Genomic DNA, 7,697 nt, shown 5'->3' with positions numbered 1-7,697 from the left:
GCCACCACAGCCTCGACCTGCTGGGCTCCGGCGATCCTTCCACCTCAGCCTTCCAAGTAGCTGGAACTACAGGCGTGTGCTACCACGCTCGGCTCATTTTTTGATTTACTGTAGAGATGAGGTCTTGCCAAGTTGCCCAGGCGGGTCTCAAACCCCGCGGGCTCAGGCAATCCACTCACCTCAGCCTCCCAAAGGTGTGGGATTACAGGCTGAGCCACCGAGCCTGGCTAGGTGTCCCTATTTTTAACTTGATGAATCAGACAACCCTATTCTCAAGACAAGAAGCTAATGAGATGGGCCCACTCCCACACAGTTCAGCAGCTTCTGGACAGCAGGGCCTTCCTCTTCCTCTACCTCCTCATCTTCCTCCTCTCTCATTCCTCATCTGGCCTGCCTGAGAGCAGGACACAGTTCAGGCACTGGCATCTCCGCAGCAGCCCACACAAGAGTCCTTGGCCCAGGACCCAGGAGGAACCACTCAGCCTCCTGCTCCAAAACCAGTCATTTCTTAACTCCATGAATATTTTTGAGCATCTACGATGTGCCAGGTCCTGTTGTGGTCAGAGGGATACAGCGGTGGACACGTCAGATGAGTCATGCTCTCGGGGGCTTGCATTCCAGGGGGAAATGAACAAGAACGCAGAAAACTACTGTTGAGACGGCAATGGCTGCAGTGAAGGGACAGGGTAACAATGAAGAGGACCAGCTTGAGACGGGGTTGGGCAGGGCCTCTCTGAGCAAGTGACATTCCTTTGACTTGAAGGACTGATAAGAGCCAGCTCTGTCAAGATCTAGGGAGGTGCAGCTCCATGCCTGATTTGTAGGATTTGCCAATTTCTGTAGTGTAAACACTTTATTGTGGCCAACTCCATACTAATGTGATGTGTTAATTATTAGGAAACTGACATTTTAAATGGATTTGGGCCTCAGAGTGCAGCGGTCAATCAAAACCCTTCTCTTCTGGGGTCTCTTCCAGCTCTAGGCCTGTATTCTCAGTTTCTTCTGCTCATCTTTCCCACTCATCCCACTGAGACACTGGAGAGGCCTTTTCAGAAATCCAGGAGAGGCAGGCTTGCTCCCTCTCACCCCACAGTTCCATTGTCCCCCTCTGGTCTCAACTCATAACATATTTTGAAGCTAAAAAAAAACTGACTTCAAAAACCAAAGTTTTATTGCACTAAAGTGTCTTTCAGTGGCAAAGCATCATGGTAAAAAGATTCTGTCTTTATCCCTCTAATAAGATGAACTATGGGCTGGGCACGATGGCTCACGCCTGTCATCCCAACACTTTGGGAGGCCTAGGTGAGAGGATTGCCTCAGCCCAGGAGTTCGAGACCAGCCTGGGCAATTTGGAGAGCTCTCGTCTCTACAGTAAATCAAAAAATTAGCCAGGCATGGTGACACACACCTGTGGTTCCAGCTACTTGGGAAGCTGAGGTGGAAGGGTCGCCTGAGCCCAGCAGGTTGAGGCTGTGATGGTCGTGAGTGTGCCCCTGCACTCCAGCCTGGGTGACAGAGTGAGATTCCTACTCAAAAAAAAAAGAACTATGATTGTCACTTCTGGGAGTCCTTGTCCCAGGGATTGAGAACCAGTTATTTAGATAGTCAGTGTTTATAAACACTTCTGGGGAGTAAGTCTCACCAAGCTCCATAACCACCCTCTCCCTCAGTCCCAGGTCTCCACACATGTGGAGGGAATTAATGAAGTGTCAACTACCCCAAAGACACCAGCTTCCTTCCTGTCTCCATGCAGGAGAGGAGGGCAGTGGCCTCCACTGGTGTCTGCAACTGGAAGCCGTCATGCAGCCAGGCTAGGCCCCCTTGTGTGCCTCAGTCCTGCCTTATGTGACAACAGAAGACTCTGCTCAAGATCAGGGAACCTAGAAACTGAGCATGACTGTCAACAACCACAAGCTGTGACACTGCAGAGGCTCCCCCTGGGCTAGGCGAGGATGAGGGAGGGGAGGCCTGGGTGCTCCTGAATACCTCCTGACTCCCCACAGTCCCCCCTGGGAGGACCCCATGGCCTTCCTGCCCTCTGCCCTCCCCACACAGAGGGTGACAGGGGAGCAGCTGCCGACCCGTCTCCTCCTGGCTGCCCTCCTGTCTGCATCCCCCCGAGCTCCACTGCCTGGCAGGGAGGCACTGCCAGAGTTAAGCGGATTTCATGCTATTTTCAAAGTCATATTCCATGGAAAATTTTTTATACCATTAAACCTACTTTCTGCTGCTCATCTCCCTAAAAGCTTCCCTCCTCACCGTCCATGAGATACACCAGCAATGGGAACACTTAGGAACCCACTAGTGACGCACTACAGGTAACCCATGTGTGCCTAGCTGGGCTGGAGAGGGAACTCACACTCAAAGGATCTGGGGGGAAGTCAGGCCCATGGATAGCCCCTGGGGCTGCAGCAGGCGCCCCCGCCCCACGCTCACACTGAGGTTTGCCTCCGCCTTCCAGCCCCATCTGGCAATTGCCTGGTGTCAGAGCACCTGTTCCCCCAGTTTCCCATCCTCCTGTGACAGTCACCAGACTGGAAGAGTCCTTTATGGCCAGCGACCAGGGTCACCAGACTGGCAGCAGAGACCTTTCCCAGAGACTCCCATGCAGCCTGCACTTCTCAGAGACGACGCCATGAAGTACCAGACAAGGCCACATGGCACCCTCGTGAGCCCACTGCACTTCTGCCACTCTGAAAGGAAGCTTCCTTCACGCCGTGTCACACCACAGCCACCAGCACACCGAGGCCTCTGCGAGGACGCAAGTTGAATGCTAACAGCTCCATCTCCTCAGCTCAAAGCATGGGGCTCAGCCTCTGAGGCCGCCTGATCGGAGCCTGGCAGACATCTGCTAGATCCCTCGTGAGGAAGGCCCACCCAGCCCCTCGACCGCAGAAGATTGGGCGACTTGGCCTGGCCAGTGGCCTCAGTTGTGACCTGGCATTGAGAGCTGTGCTGGGGAAGGATGGGGCTCAGCTGGACCGGTCAAGTTCTCTTCCCTGTGCTAACTCCTGTGTGTGCCCTTGTGAAACCTGTCCCATTCCAAGGGAATGGCTGGGATGGAGACTCACAGGAGAAAACATTCTAGGATAACTCTCAGCTTTCTGGCCAGTTCAGCTGATAATCTGATGCTGCAGGAGCCAGGGTAAAAAAATACTCAGAGAAAAGTGAGTCATTGGGGTATGGTGGGATAAGCCCAAAGGGCAGTCGCCGAGACTGAGGCCATGGCAGGAGCCCCAGGAGGGGCAGCTGGGGTATGAAGTGGATGCTCAGGGCCCAGCAGCCGCCAGCAATGCCCCAGAGCCTGAGTGCTAAATTCCAGAGAAAGCTTTGAGGAGCAACCGTTTGTGTGTCATACTAGACCAGATGACCTCCACCAAAAGGCAGGACCCCTTCCCCAGAAGATACTGTGGAGATAAAAGAAAAAGGCTTTACTAATTCACATTTCACCTGATTGTTTTTTAGAATGAAGCTTTTGTTTTTTGGGTTTTGTTTTGTTTTTTTGAGTCAGAGTCTAACTGTGTCACCCAGGCTGGAGTGCAGTGGCACGCTCACAGTCACCACAGCCTCGACCTGGTAGGCTCAGGTGATCCTTCCTCCTCAGCCTTCCAAGTAGCTGGAGCCACAGGCCTGCGTCACCACACCCGGCTAATTTTTTTATTTATTGTAGAGATGAGATGAGGTGGATGAAGATTTTATATTTAAAAATTTTAGACCAGGCTCGGTGGCTCAGCCTGTAATCCCAGCGCTTTGGGAGGCCAAGGTGAGTGGGTTGCCTGAGTCCGCGGGTTGGAGACCCACCCAGGCAACTTGGTGAGATCTCATCTCTACAATAAATCAAAAATTAGCCGGGCATGGCAGCATGCTCCTGTAGTTCCAGCTACTTGGAAGGCTGAGGTGGAAGGATCGCCAGAGCCCAGCAGGTCGAGGTTGCAGTGGCCGGGAGCGTATCACTGCACTTGAGCCTGGGCGACGGACTGAGACTCCAACTCAAAAACAAAACAAAACAAAAAATTTTAGAAGCTGGGCTCGGTGGCTCAGCCTGTAATCCTGCGCCTTTGGGAGGCTGAGGTGAGTGGATTGCCTGAGCCCGCAGGTTCGAGACCCGCCTGGGTAGCGAGACCTCATCTCTACAATAAATAAAAAAATCAGCTGGGCATGGTAGCGCATGCCTATAATTCCGGCTACTTGGAAGGCTGAGGCAGAAGGATCGCCGGAGCCCAGCAGGTCAAGGCTGCGGTGGCTGGGAGCGGCCACTGCAATCCAGTCTGGGCAACAGAGTGAGACTCCAACTCAAAAAAAAAAAAAATTTTTAGAACCAGTTGGTACATTACAACTGCACATTATGCTGGAAGATGTAATGTTGACCTAACACATTCTGTTTTCTTTCTTTACTCACACATTGTTCATTTCACTGGAATTTCTTTCTACATCTGCATCCAAGACAGAAAGTGGTGCAAAAATATACAAATAATATCAACAAATGTTGGCTTCAAAATCAGCATGAGGTATTCTTAATAAATATGGGTCACAGCTTAGGTATCCCTGCCTTTCTAAGCAGATTACAAAAGAAATAACTTTTCTAGACAAGAATAATGGAACCATACTTATAAAACTTTTTCCAAATCAATAAATTATGATATATCATTTTATCTTTTTTTCCAACAGGAACTAACATTTCCTTTTTCTTGAGTTAGAGTCTCACTCTACCGCCTAGGCTGGAGTGCAGTGGCACACTTGTGGCCACCGAAGCCTTGACCTGCTGGGTTCAGGCGATCCTTCTACTTCAGCCTTCCAAGTAGCTGGAACTACAGGCATGTGCCACCATGCCCAGCTAATTTGGGGGCTAATTTGGGGGGGATTTATTGTAGCGACAAGATCTTGCCACGTTGGCCAGGCTGGTCTCAAACCTGTGGGCTCAGGCAATCCTCTAACCTTGGCCTCCCAAAGTGCTGGGATTACAGGCTTGCACCACGGTGCCCAGTTAAAAGCTAACATTTCTGCTGATAGGTTTATGGCTCAGTGCTGGCCTCTGGCAAAAAAACCTTTTGGTCTTTAGACAGGAGTGTCTTTAACCCGGAGGGTAACCTTGAACAAGTTTCTTGGGCATGAACTTCCTCCTAGAGAACAGGAGCGAGACTCCCAGGTTTCTCAGACTAAATGCTATTGTTACTACTAACAAATGCTCCTCTAGCACTTTCTGTGGGCAGGGTGCTACCCTATGGGCATTCCTGTTCTCCCCCTCTCACAGATGTAATAAGTGAGGCAAGATTAAGTGACACACCCATGTACATATACTGCCTCTCCAAGGCCTTTTTTTTTTTTAAGAGACAGGATCTCGCTCTGTGGTCCAGGCTGGAGTGCAGTCATAGTTCACTGCAGCCTAGAACTCCTGGACCCAAGTGAATCTCCCATCTCAGCCTCCCAAATAGCTGGGACTGCGGGCACATGCCACCACATTCAGTTAACTCTTAAATTTTTTGTAGAGATGGAGTCATGTTTTATTGCCCAGGTTGGTCTTGAACTCCTGTCCTCCCACAGTCCTCCCACCTTGGCTTGGCTTCCCAAAGGGATGGTATTACAGGCATGAGTCACTCTCCAATGTCCCAGGTTGGAGTTAGCAGGTCAGGATGGGGCCCTGGAATCCACAAACCCCACAAACTCCCACCACTGTGAGCACTGCAATGCCACCAAGAGCAGCTTCTACTGCTAGAGGCGGCAGTCCCAGGAGCACCAGCAGAAGGTGGCTGTGTGCTTCTCGGCCAAGCTCTTCCTGCGGGACAGTTTCCACCACGGAGACCTCATGCCCCTGCTGCATCTCCTCCAGCGCTTCCCTGAGACAGATCCAGGTGGGTTTGCGCCCACTGTGAGACATTGCTCCAGGCACCAGAGGATCTGCTCAAGTTCCAGAATGCTGGGACAAGAGCAAACAAGGGAATTCAGAGCCCCAGTCAGGGAGGTTTCACCAGGAGGTTCTCAAAAGGGAGGCTGGTACCACCCTCTGATGGCCACAGCAGAGAGCAGGGTGGAACCAGATAGGGATGTGCCCGAGGGAACCCAAATGCTGGTCTCTTGCTGCACCAGATCACCATCTGCTGGTCGTCTATGGCTATTGCAGACCAGGTAAGACCATCCCAGGTCCTTCACCAAATGTTAGTGGCTACCTTGCTAGGGCTTCAGAAATCCTAAGGCTCATTCCAGAGCATGGAAGACGCCACATGTTGAACACTGTAGGAGGGGACAGCAGGGAGGAGAAAAGGCCAGTCTGGATGAGAATAGTATGAGGAGTCGGTGGAGAATCAGCTGGAGTGGCAGGGGCCAGACTCAGGTGGGTTGTTTTGCTGAGGCAAAAGAAGTCTATCAGTGAATCAGACTTAGATTTTCATGGGATCGTTCTGGCTTTGTCAGGAGGATGAAACAGGATAGTTTGAGTGGCAGCAGAGTCAAGCTGAAACTGCTCCAATACAAAGGTGAAAGAGTAGTAACTGGCCTAGATTAAGGAGTGGCTATGGTGATAAAAGAAAAAAACAGCCCACAGAATATGTAGGAAGTAGCCAGGTGCAGTGGCTCATGCCTATAATTCCAGCACTTTGGGAGGCGGAGGCGAGAGGATTGCCTGAGTCCTGGGATTTGAGACCAGCCTGGGCAACTTGGCAAGACTTCATCTCTACAACTCAGAAAATTAGCCGGGCGTGGTTGCGCATGCCTGTAGTTCCAGCTACTTGGAAGGCTGAGGTAGGATTCACCTGAGCCCAGCAGGTTGAGGTTGCAGTAGTCGAAAGCATGCCACTGCACTCCAGTCTGGGCAACAGAGTGAGACCCCTACTCAAAAAACAAGCAAAAAAAAATTGGAAGGAGGATTGATTAGGTGTGGTAAAACCAAGTCCCACAGAATGACAGCAGGAAAGCAATAGCTGCCCTTCCTTCATCACATCTTAGCACCTACTATACACTAGGACTTATCTACCTGATGGGAACAGTGGTGCCAGCAAGTCGTGTTCTGCTGGGCGGGGCGGGGGGTGGGGCACAGCAAGTAAACAAGCAAATAAACAAGAAATAAGAGTTAAAAGTTAGCTGGGCTCGGTGGCTCAGCCTGTAATCCCACGCCTTTGGGAGGCTGAGGTGAGTGGACTGCCTTGAGCCTGCGGGTTTGAGACCTGCCTGGGCAACTTGGCAACTCATCTCTACAATAAATCAAAAAAATCAGCCGGTCGTGGTAGCGTATGCCTGTGATTCTGGCTACTCGGAAGGCTGAGGCAGAAGGATCACCAGAGCCCAGCAGGTCGAGGCTGCGGTGGCCAGGAGCGGCCACTGCACTCCAGTCTGGGTGACATAGTGAGACTCCAACTCAAAAAAAAAGTTAAAAGTTAAGAATGATGCGATGGTTACCTCAGAGATCTAAATGGTGAGAAGCCTGCCATGTGAAGGTGACAGAGAAAGGCATTCTAGACCAAAGAAGCAAAAGCAGAGGCAGAGCAGAACACATGCAGCATGTTCAAGGTCAGAGGCGGCTGGCAGGGGTGGAGTGTGGTGAGTTAGGGCAAGCATGGGCTCTCCATGGCAACACAAGGAATTCTAAGAGTGAAGGGATGCCACCAACACATTTTAAGCGAGAAAGTGACAAAACCAGATTTTGTAAAGCTCTCTGTTGTTCTCTGGATAATGGGTGTGGCGGGGGGGGGGGGGGGGGGGGGGGG

Source organism: Carlito syrichta, unplaced genomic scaffold (genome assembly GCF_000164805.1).
Source record: "Carlito syrichta isolate Samal-C Ts95f unplaced genomic scaffold, Tarsius_syrichta-2.0.1 Scaffold304554, whole genome shotgun sequence".
Lineage (NCBI taxonomy): Eukaryota > Metazoa > Chordata > Mammalia > Primates > Tarsiidae > Carlito > Carlito syrichta.
This window is presented reverse-complemented; position numbering follows the sequence as displayed.